The 12749-nt window shown below is 30.2% G+C and overlaps 1 protein-coding gene across 2 annotated transcripts in view; it reads left to right on the forward strand.

Annotated features, from left to right (window-relative positions):
- LOC136997154 (putative uncharacterized protein DDB_G0282133) overlaps window positions 1-12749 on the forward strand; it is a 114907-nt gene that overhangs the window by 91548 nt on the left and 10610 nt on the right. The window lies entirely within an intron of this gene.

Consider the following 12749-nt stretch of genomic DNA (forward strand, 5'->3'; position numbering starts at 1 on the left):
TATAAATTTTTAAAATGTAAAGAAAGCGTATCGGAATGCTTCGTATACATTTTGTGGAACGTTTGAGAAGCGTAAACAAAGCGTTTCTTAATATAAATTTTTGAAGTGTAAAGAAAGTGTATCGGAATGCTTCGTATACATTTTGTGCAACGTTCAGGAAACGTTAAAGAAACATGAATTATTGGAGAGTATAGAAAATGTAATAAAACACTTCATACATGTTTTATGGAGCGTTTAAGAAACGTGTATAAAGCTTCGAAATCATGAAGAGTTAATGGAAAGTCAATGAAACTTCTAAGAAGCGTAAATTCTATTCATTCACGCTTCTTTGACGCTTCGTAAAGCTTTTCATTTTCACCAGGGTTGTTGTACAACTTTCTATATAAACTTATAACTATTCAAAGATCGACCATTCATAAGAATAACATTGAAAATTTATACACAAATACACGAAAATAAATGCTTTTTTTTAATTATATTTTTTATGAATGGATTTAGTTAAGAATAATGTCATTCCATTGTTATGTTTTATGTTTTCTCTTACTCTAGATCCATTTTTGTTTTTCTCCCTAGTTATGCTGTCAGGTATAGAGAAAGAAAACTGCGTGCAAGTATGTAAAAGTATTTTATAAGTTTGATTCAAATATACTTATTTTGCTCAAGCACTATACATACAATTTGTTTAACTGCATCATAAAGAAATAATCCTCATATATATTTTAGAGATTATAGGCTTAGAATTGCAATAATTAAGTAAGACAATTGGCTTTAAAGCAGGTTATATTTTTTCTTCGTATTATCGCTGGCTCGTTTTAAAAATGACCCATAATAAGAATAACAGTTATAACATTGATCCATTAAGTGGTAATAATTATGAAACCTGGATATTTCGAGTTAAAACAATATTGACAGAACTCATTGTATAAGATATGATACTCGTTAAATACAGTGATAAAAATTATGATACGTCGAAGCAGAAAGAAGAAGCCAAAAAGAAGGAAAATAAATACAAATCTATACTTGTACAATGTATTAATGATACGCAAATAGATATTATTAGAGATATAGAAATAGCATATAATATGTGGATACGTTTACACGAGGTATATGAAAAAAGAGTTTGTCTAGAAAAATATTTCTTAAAAAAAAATTAATGTCGATGAAAATGTGTGAAGGAGAAAAGTTAGAAGACTTTTTATTAAAATGCGACCGTGTTTTATGTCAGCCGAAATCGTCAGGTATTGATATAAAATACAAGGATGCTATTTGTACACTGCTTCTCGCATTACCAAAATCATATGAGATTAGTGGTAACCGTTCTTGAGAACAAGGCAGTCGAGACGTTGGACTTAAAATATGTAAAGGCAAAATTAAGAATAGAGTCTGAGAAGAGAAAGGAAAATGATGGAGATCAAAATAAATTAATAAAAGAAGCTGCATTTATATCTAATATAAAATGTCACAATTGTGGTGAGAGTGGACATATTAAGAAATACTGTAAAAAGACATCTCAAATTTAACCTAGTTATAATAATACTTAAGAAAATACATTCCGGGGAACTAGAGGTAGGAGAGGTGTGAATCAAAGCAGTACGAACCGTGGGAATGCTACTAACAAAAGAGGTCATCAAGGTTGGAATAATCAATCACATTTTAGACGAACCAACTACACCAACAAATGAGAAAAGGAGACTATGTCGAAACGGATAAAACTCGCGAAGATAGTATATGTTTTATAAGTAGTAGGAATGATGGCGTAGATACCGTAAGAAATGAGAATATTCTGTTTTTTGTTGATTCGGGATGTACTGATCATTTGGTAAATAATAAGAAATATTTTAGTGACTTTATAATTATATTATAAAGTTTATAATTATATATTAAATGAGAAAATAAGAATAGCAGTTGCTAAGGATAAAAATTATCTAAAAGCGGTAGGTATTGGAAATATTAATGTTTATAGTTATGTAAATGGCAACAAAATTAAATGCACAATCAAGAATGTTTTTATGTTCTAAATCTAAGGAAAAACTAATGTCTGTTAAAAAGTTAGAAATGTTCAATATAAAAGTAGTGTTTAAAAAAGGTAAAGTTATGGGATGGAAATAGATTAATTGGTTTGGGTCTCAGAAATTATTTGTATGAAATATGTTTTAAAGTACTGAAAAGTGAATGTTTGAATATTGACAAAGAAGATGAAATCTTAAGTTATGGCACAAGAGATATGGACATTTAGATTATTCATATTTAAAGAAGTTAATAAATAATGATATGGTTAATGGTATTGAAAAATTAAAGTTAAGTAAAGTAGAATTTTGTGAATCATGCGTATATGGAAGAATGAGAAAGCTACAATTTCGAACGAGAAAGAAAAGTGAACGTATTCTAGAAATAGTACATTCAGATGTTTGTGGTCCGATTAATCCAGTTTCACATGATGGTGATAAATATTTTGTTACATTTATAGATGATTATTTGAATTTTATTTGTGTTTATATGATTAAAGCCAAAAGTAAAGTATTTAGTTTTTTTATAGAATATATACAAATGGTACAAACTAAATTTAATAAACGAATAGTCATTTTGCGATAATGGCAAAGAGTACGTTTCAGGTGAAAGGATACGTTATTGTAAAGAAAACGGCACTGTTGTTAAATTATACAATATACTCCCCAGCAGAATGGTAAAGCCTGAACGTTATAATCGCAGTCTAATGGAAAAAGCAAGATCAATGATAAATAATTCAAAGATACCACAACATTTTTGGAATAAAGCGATAAGAACAGCGGCGTATATCCTAAATCGTAGTCCAAGCGCAAATCAATTACTCCTGCTGAACTATGGTATAATAGAAAACCAGATGTTAGAAACTGGAGAGTTTTTGGTGCAATGGCGTATCACATGTGCCGGGACAATTTAGAAGTAAATTTGATGAGAAATCTGAAAAGTGTATAATGATGGGGTACGCAAATAATGATTACAGATTATGGAATGTTAAAAAAGAAAAAATTTAAACTTCTAGAAATATAGTATTAAACAAAGATATTTTTTATTATAAACAAAATGGGAAAAGTAACATTGTCAAAATCAAAGATGTAAATATGAGTAGTGACGTAGATGATGATAATGATGCAATTTTAGAAACCGAAGAATTAAAACCACAGAGAGATGAAAATGTAAAGATTAGAAGAAAAAAAATATAAAACGTACAGAAAAATTTAATGATTTCAAAATGTATATGACTTTTGATGCTATGTCTTTTGTAGAAAAAGTTCCGAATTATTATGATGATTTAAGAAATAGAATAAATAAGAACTTGTGAGAGAACGCAATGAGTAGAAAAATAGAATCTATAATTAAAGCGAATACATGGAAGTCAGTTGTTGAACGTAAAGATGTAGAAATATTGGATACAACATGGGTATATAGTTACAAACCACTTGAAAAAGATAAGTTAAATCAATATAAGGCAAAATTAGTTGTAAGAGATTTTGCGCAAAAGGAAACATTTAATTACGATGAATTATATTCACCCGTTGCAAAGATGTTCACTATAAGAATTTTGTTAACTATAGGAAATCAATTTCAATATCATTTTATACAACTAGATGTTCAAACTGCATCTTTTCCATAAGAATTTAAAGGAAGATATTTATATTTATCCGTCTAAAGGTGTTAAATATAAAATTGGCCATGTGTTCAAGAAAACAAAGCGCTCTACGCTCTAAAACAATCGTTCAAATGTTGGAACAATAGAATTAATGATTTTTTATTAAGTCTGAATTTTGAAAGATCAAACGATGATTACTACTTATATTTTAAGAAATATAAAAAAAAACTGTTTACTTATTGCTATATGTTGATGATATAATACTAGCAGATCCAAATTTAAGTTGTATAGATTTCTATAAAGACAAATTAATTCAAGAGTTTAGTGTAAAAAATAAAGAAAAATTTAAAAATTTTGTTGGATTAGAAATAGAATATGATAAAGTAAAGGGTATATTAACCAAATTAAATTAATCAAAAACGATATTTGCTAAGAATTTTAAGAAGATTTAATTTTGAAAACTGCAAACAGTGTGTAACACCTATTGAATCTAAATTAAATTTAACTGGAATTGAAAGTGATAAAACTACAGATAAACAAGTGAACGAATTAATAGACTGCTTAATGTATTTAATGTTAAGTTCACGTCCAGACTTAAGTTTTGCCATAAACTACTTTAGTAGATATCAAGATAAATATCCGAATACCGTGTAGCAACATCTCAAAGAATATTAAGATATTTCACAGAGACAAAGAATCTTAGTTTATATTAGAGAAGAAGAGAAACATCCACTAGTGTGTTATGTAAATGCAGGTTTGGGAGATGTACATGCTCGAAAATCAGTGCCTGGATACTTAATTAAAGTGTTTGGTAGTATAGTTTCTTGGACCACTAAAAAACAAAATTGTATTGCATTATCAACGACTGAAGCTGAACTTATAGCGTTGTGTAATTCAGTTGTGGATGGACTTTAGTTTAAGAGATTATTAGATTTTAGTATAAGGACTGATAATATTACAATATTTGAGAACAATCAATCATGTATCTTCTTAGTTAAGAATCCGGAAAATAATCGAAAAGTTAAACATATAGATCTGAATAAAAGTTGTTTATAAGAACTTTAAAAATAGAGCTATACAATAGGAGTATATTAATGGTAAAGATCAACAAGCAGATATATTAACTAAAAGCTTAAAGGGGGCGCGTTTGAGAAGTCGAAAAATGCAGGTTTTTTTAAAGATTTTTTTTTCAGCTGAAATAAAAGTAATCAGTTCAAAATTATGTGGTTATTTTATTTACAATATTAAATATAAAAAATAATTTTTTTAGAAAAAAATATTAATATTTTCATTAAAAAATAAGGCCGTGTTTCTGGTACCTCGCCGCTTATCTTGTGTACAAGATAGTGGCCATTCCTTTTATTTGGAACTAGAAATGAAAATTTTTTTATTAATTTTATGTAGTTACCTTCTGGGTGAACTAAAATAATTTTGTAAAAAGTTAAATTACACTAATTTTTTGCAATAAAATCAAAATTTTTTTTGTGAAAAATGCATTTTTTTTAAAGTCGTATAAATTTTCCATTTTTTGTAATTACATAAAATTAATGAAAAAGTTTTTATTTTTGGTTTTAGATAAAAAAAATGGCCGCTATCTTGAACACAGTGGGCGGCGAGGTACCAGGAACACGGCCTTATCTTTTAATAAAAATATTAATATTTTTTCTTAAAAAAATTATTTTTTATATTTAATACTGTAATTAAAGAACCACAAAGTTTTGAACTAATAACTTTTATTTTAGCTGAAAAAAAAAATCCCTAAAAATCCTGCATTTTTCGACTTCCAAAACAAGACGCCCCCCTTAACAAGTGTTTTATTTTGTAAGAATCGTAAATGTTTAAGTTTAAATAATTATCCAAGTAGAAATTTTTCTCGATCTTCCCTGAATATATACGGACCCTGCATGGGAAATATTGGCTTGGAAAATTCAGACGGGTTTTGGCTTTTTGCTATAAATTTTCCACGATTTTTCCCAGGTTTTGGTTAAAAAATATCTATCTGTATTTTTTCCTGGATCTGGCCGGGTCCAATCTAGGAAAAACCAGTATTTTTATTCTGAACTTTCAGGTTGTGTTAACGTTTGTTAAATATTTTACGGCTCAAAATAGTAACACCTTAGAGCATATTAAAGAGTTACGGTTTAAAATAAAAGAAAAAACGGTTTAAGACGTACAAATTGTGTGATCGCATATTCGCGGTTTCTCGTCTACTGTTGAAAAAGCGAAAATATCGGGCGAGGACAAAATTAGAAACAAACATAGCGAACATTGAAACTGAAAGTGACACGTGTGACGAAAGTGACTTGATAAAAAACAAGTATTTGCGATCTAACAGTAATGAAGCTACTGATAGTGCTGTAAATGAGAATGTCTATCATGTACGCGACGAAGAGGAAACTGATGGCCTGAAATATTTATGGAAAATAACAATTCAGAGCTCGAAGATGATATGTCAGATCCAGAAAAAGAAATCGAGAATTCAAAGCTCAAAGATGATATATTAGAATCAGAAAGAGAAATCAATGAATACAATGAAGGTCACAATAATGAGGATAAAACGGCTGATGAAATGGTAAAATTACGTCAGTGAATTGTAACCAACCAAATTCCACACAATCAAGCAGATGAGTTGTTGGATATTTTAGACCTAGATTAATGCCACTTTTACCCAAATCTACAAAAACGTTTATAAGAACATCATCCGCAAAATACAATATCGAACAATCCAGGAGAAAACCCAAGTAAAATAAGGGCCATAGGCGAGATTCCAGTATAATTTCTAGAAAAAACCGTGGAAACAAGCCTGGGCCTGGGTACATTTTAGATAATGGATCCGTCCATGCCCGCCGTCCCCATTACATATGGGTCCAAGCTAGATTTCCCGGACAGATCCAAGCTATACTCGGGGAAAAATATCCAGGGCCAAACTTTCTCCTAGACCAGATTTCTACCTGGTAGAGAGGGCATATTATGAAGCATTATAAATTATCAGTAGATTAGAAATCTATATTTTAAGTTCAACAATCCTATTTTAAGTAAGTTGTATTATTTTGTGAAATGTTACTTTAAGTCTTAAGTTGATTTTATTGAATGACATTAAGAGAGGGTATTAAGAATAATGTCATTTCATTGCTATGTTTTATGTTTTCTATGACTCTAGATCCGTTTTTGTTTTTCTTCCTAGCTATGCTGTTAGATATAGAGAAAGAAATCCGTCTGCAAGTATGTAAAAGTATTTTATAAGTTTCATTCAAATATACTTATTTTGCTCAAGCACGATACGTACAGTTTCTTTAACTGCATCATAAAAAAATAATTCTCATATATATTTAAGAATTTTAGTGCTGCTTAAATTTATATAACGGCCACAATTTTTCAATTCAAAATTTTTTTTATTTATTAGAAGCATACTAAATAATTTTATATAAAAAAATTAAATAAGGCATCTTTTTTTCATGCATATGTATTTTAAGTACTTAAAACAATTATTATCACATGCATTTGCGTCCGCACTCAGTCTCCAATTATACTAATAATTATACTATTAATTACATTAAATTATTATATGCAACACTATAAATGTGTTACTTCCATATTCAAAATTATGTATCGCAAACTGAACATCATGCAAGCATTGACAGCATTAAGTGAGTAATCCAAAAATTTTTACATAAGCGTAATATTAAAATAATAAAATGGCGCAATTTCATAGATACTTCTAATAGAGAATTAATATTTAGAGAATTAATATTTATGCATTATACATTATTTATGCATTTGTTTACACGATACTCTGAATGTGTTCAAGTTTTAGTTTTATATAGTGTCATTACTGCAATTTATACTTTTAATCAGAAATAATTATAAATTTAGAATACAATAAATTTCTAATTCGTTCAAACGTTTTAACTTCTACAATTATATTTCAACTTAATAACTAATAAAAAATATGTTGTTATAATATTTAGTTTTTACATATTTTTGAAAGCTGCAAACATTGAAGAAATCTTGCATGATTATTGAATTCAATTCGCAGGCGTTAGTATCTAATTATGTTATTAAAAAAAGAAATAAAAAATTATTAATACAATAAGCAAATGATATAATTAGCATTTGTCTTAAATGTTTTTCAATTGTATAATACTATTGTTGAAGAACGCGTCAATAATAGTACCTCTCAGGTGATGTGGAAAGCTATTGTCCCATATTTATTATCTTGTTGCATTTGTGATATGACATTCCTGAGGTTGAGTATTGCGCACTTTAATTATGCGTGTTGTTAGCGCATTTGGCAACTCGTTGTTAGCATGCGAGCGGCAAGCAGGGGACAGGAAGCGTCAATCAGAAAATTGAGCCAAAAGTTGCAACTAATTACCATTTCTGCTATAAATAATATTACTATTAATAATAAATTAATTAAAAATTCACAAATTTTACAGCCGTATTGTATATTTTTAACTTTTGATGTTAGAATTCAATACGATTGCAACTCAATAATATGATTTTTCACTTTTCGATCTTCGTTTAAACGATTTTTTGGAATAAAATATTATTATAATGACTATCTTTTTTACCTCACATTGAAAAACCATTGAATAACTTTTTCTTACAAGGCAAAAATGTCTTCACTTATTTTTATTTTTTGTCTCAAAAGAATGTTTGATAGCGATATTACGCACCATAGTGAAGAATGCACTACAGTTAAGAAACCAATTCTTGATGAAACATTAACATAAAATAATTTTGGACAAAATAATTTTCTCTCCTTGATAAAGCATTATTAAATACTATTTTGTACTAACATAGATACGATAAGAAATACATAAGAAATGCAATAATGAAACAGATCGCGCTACTAAACTCGTTAAATTATGTTTCGCGACAGAGTTGTGTAGAACGATATATATGTAGCTCTGCGTCCTATTAAGCCTTAACCAAAGGTTAATGCAATACTGTTAACTGTACTTTATTATTAAATTTTATTTTGCATATATATATATTCATCGGCCGCATCGATCGTTTTCGCCAAATGTTAATATAAGTTCGTCGGCTACATCGATTGTATTCGCGGAATATATATGCATTTATTGTATTCAAAAGATTAAACGCATAAAAATTAAATGTAATTAAAATATTTAATATAAACTAAATCAGCGCTCGGAATTAGTTGCACATTTTGGGCCGATTCCCGAGACGACGCCTTCTGTTCCCCCAATACCACCCAGCCGCTGGCGGCCGAGTCGCCGATAGCTCTGGCTCAGAAGCGTTTTATATAAGAAATAGGCTGGGTTGTTGAGGCACCTCTTAGAAAATAGTAATATTTTCTTCGCTACATAAATAATGTTTATTTTCATTAATACATAATATACAGGTTGTCCCAAAAATTTTGACACAGCGGCCGTATGCCGGTAAAACAGACCAAATTGAACCGAAAAATCCTCTATTATTTTACAATTTTCACAAGGGTTAAAGAGATATTAATTATTAAAGATTACCGAATGCGAACACACGACTGAGATACGACCGCCTAGCGAGACGCGCCGTTCGCCGCTCCCCGCTCACCGCTTGTCGCTCACCGCTTACCGCACGCCGCTTACCGCACGCCGCGCGCCTAACGACCGTAGTCTGTAGGCGGTCGTATTTCAGCCGTGCGTTCGCATTCGGTAATCTTTAATAATTAATATCTCTTTAACCCTTGTGAAAATTGTAAAATGGTAGAGGACTTTTCGGTTCAGTTTGGTCTGCTTTACCGGCATACGGCCGCTGTGTCAAAATTTTTGGGACACCGTGTATATATACTTAAGAGTGGATTTCCGAAAAGCTATCACCTCCGATTTGGCTTATAATCAGCCTAAATACTAATTTTCTCTAGTGAATAATATTCCCAAATGGAAGATGAATGCTTCTTTTTAATTATATTTTTTAAGGCTGAATTGTATTAAGAATAATGTCATTCCATTGCTACGTCTTATATTTTCTATGGCTTAGTTTACACCGATTGTTTAGTACTCGTACCAAATACTAAATCTACTTCTCCGCTAGGTATAAATCGTTTAGTGTAAAATCTACACCAATCAAAGAAGCTGATTTAGTACTTGGTACGCGTATTAAACAATCGGTGTAAACTAATCCTATGACTTTGGATCCGTTTTTGTTTTTCTCCCTAGTTATGTTGTTAGATATAGAGAAAGAAAATCGCGTGCAAGTATGTAAAAGTATTTTATAAGTTTGATTCAAATAAACTTATTTTGCTCAAGCACGACACGTACAGTTTGTTTAACTGCATCATAAAAGAATAATCCTCATATATATTTAAGAGGTTATGGGCCCAGGATTGCAACAGTTAAGTAAGACAATTGGCTTTAAAGCAAGATTATATTTTTCCTTTGTATTACCTTTGGCTCGCTTTTAAAAATGGCCTAAAATAAGAATAACAGTTATAAAATTAATCCATTAAGTGGTAATAATTATAAAGCCTGGAAATTTCGAATTAAAACAATATTAACAGAATTCAATGTATAAGATATGATACTCGTTAAACACAGTGATGAAAATTATGATACATCGAAGCAGAAAAAAGGAGCCAAAAAGAAGGAAAATAAATGCAAATCTATACTTGTACAATGTATTGATGATACGCAAATAGATATTATTAGAGATAAAGAAACAGTATATGATATGTGGATAAGTTTACAAGAGGTATATGATAAAAAAAGTTTGTCCGAAAAAATATTTCTTAGGAGGAAATTAATGTCGATGAAAATGAGTGAAGGAGAAAAGTTAGAATTCTTTTTATTAAAATTCGACCGTGTTTTATGTCAGCTGAAATCGTCAGAAGCTGATATAAAAGAAAAGGATGCAATTTGTACACTTTTGGTAATGCTTCTCGCATTACAAAAATCATATGAGACAATGGTAACCGTCCTTGAGAACATGTCAGTCGAGACGTTGGACTTAAATTATGTACAGGCAAAATTAAGAATAGAGTTTGAGAAGAGAAAGGAAAATGATGGAGATCAAAAAGAATCAATAAAGCATTTATATCTAATATAAAAAAATGTCACATTTGTGGTGAGAGTGGTCGTATTAAGAAATACTATAAAAAGACATCCCAAATTCAACCAAATTATAATAATACTTAAGAAAATACATTCCGGGGAACTAGAGGTAAGAGAGGTGTGAATCAAAGCAGTACGAACCGTGGGAATGCTACTAACAAAAGAGGTCATCGAGGTTGGAATAATCAATCACATCTTATACGAAACAATTACAATCAACAAATGAGAAAAGGAGACTATGTCGAAACGGATAAGACTCGCGAAGATGGTATGTTTTATAAGTAGTTTTATAAAAAAATTTTTTTGGATTACAAATAGAGTATGATAAAGTAAATAGTATATTGAAAATTAATCAAAAACAATATTTGCTATGAGTTTTAAAAAAATTTAATTTTGAAAACTGCAAACAGCGAGTAACACTTATTGAATCTAAATTAGATTTAACTGGGGATAAAGTTCCGAATAGGTAAAACGCCCGATTTTTTTGAAACTGCACTATTTTATGTATTTTGGCGCGCTGATTACAAATATGATAATAAAAATCACCGACAAGGTCATTTTCAAGGTCATAACTCCAAAAAAACTGAAAAAATATTACTTTTTAACATTATTTCAATAAATATTGACGTAACAAACAAATGTTTCAAATAAAAGTTGTAGTTCTTGTAAAAATACATTATTTATGTTCTATGCATTTTTTGTGTAAAACTGATAATTTTCGAGAAAATTGACGTTAAAGATTAAAAACTTTGGTAAACAGGTAGGCCTTAGCTTGCATGCGCATGCCGTTCAAAAATGTAGCGGCGTGTGTGCGTATACAATTTATGTATATTTATTAAATTTTTGCCTTGCTAAAAATCTAATGAGTCTACAATATACTAAAAATACTAGATACTGAAAAGATTAGCAAGACTCCAACGCAAGGTGTGTGCGCGCAGAAAGTTTATATGAATTAAATCTTTGCCTTACTAAAAGTATGATGAGTCTACTATATACTAAAAATTTTAAATACAGGAAAGATTAGCAAGACCCCAACGCAAGGTGTGTGCGCGCAGAAAGTTTATATGAATTAAATCTTCGCCTTACTAAAAGTATGAGTCTACAATATACTAAAAATATTAGATACTGAAAAGATTAGCAAGACCCCAACGCAAGGTGTGTGCGTGCAGAAAGTTTATATGAATTAAATCTTTGCCTTACTAAAAGTATGATGAGTCTACTATATACTAAAAATTTTAAATACAGGAAAGATTAGCAAGACCTCAACGCAAGGTGTGTGCGCGCAGAAAGTTTATATGAATTAAATCTTCGCCTTACTAAAAGTATGAGTCTACAATATACTAAACATATTAGATACTGAAAAGATTAGCAAGACCCCAACGCAAGGTGTGTGCGTGCAGAAAGTTTATATGAATTAAATCTTTGCCTTACTAAAAGTATGATGAGTCTACAATATACTAAAAATATTAGATACTGAAAAGATTAGCAAGACCCCAACGCAAGGTGTGTGCATGCAGAAAGTTTATATGAATTAAATCTTTGCCTTACTAAAAGTATGATGAATCTACTATATACTAAAAATTTTAAATACAGGAAAGATTAGCAAGACCCCAACGCAAGGTGTGTGCGCGCAGAAAGTTTATATGAATTAAATCTTCGCCTTACTAAAGGTATGATGAGTCTACAATATATTAAAAATATTAGATACTGAAAAGATTAGCAAGACCCCTACGCAAAGTAGAGAGCATATTGTGTTTGAAAGTTATTTTCAACTTCTATAATAGACACTAGCTATGTAATAAGCGGGGGGAGAGGCTCCGCCCCTCCCCCCTGCACCCCTTTCCCCGCCTGCACCCATTTCCTCCTCGGGAGGCTCCGCCCCCCGAACCCCCCGTGTTTCATCCTACTTACCAAAGTTTTTAATCTTTAACGTCAATTTTCTCGAAAACTATTAGTTTTACACAAAAAATGCATAGGACATAAATGATGTATTTTTACAAGAACTACAACTTTTATTGGAAACTTTTTTTTGTTACATCAATATTTCTTGAAATAATCTCAAAAAAGTGATATTTTTTCAT

The sequence above is a fragment of the Linepithema humile genome, chromosome 1 (genome assembly GCF_040581485.1).
Source record: "Linepithema humile isolate Giens D197 chromosome 1, Lhum_UNIL_v1.0, whole genome shotgun sequence".
Taxonomy (NCBI): Eukaryota; Metazoa; Arthropoda; class Insecta; order Hymenoptera; family Formicidae; genus Linepithema; species Linepithema humile.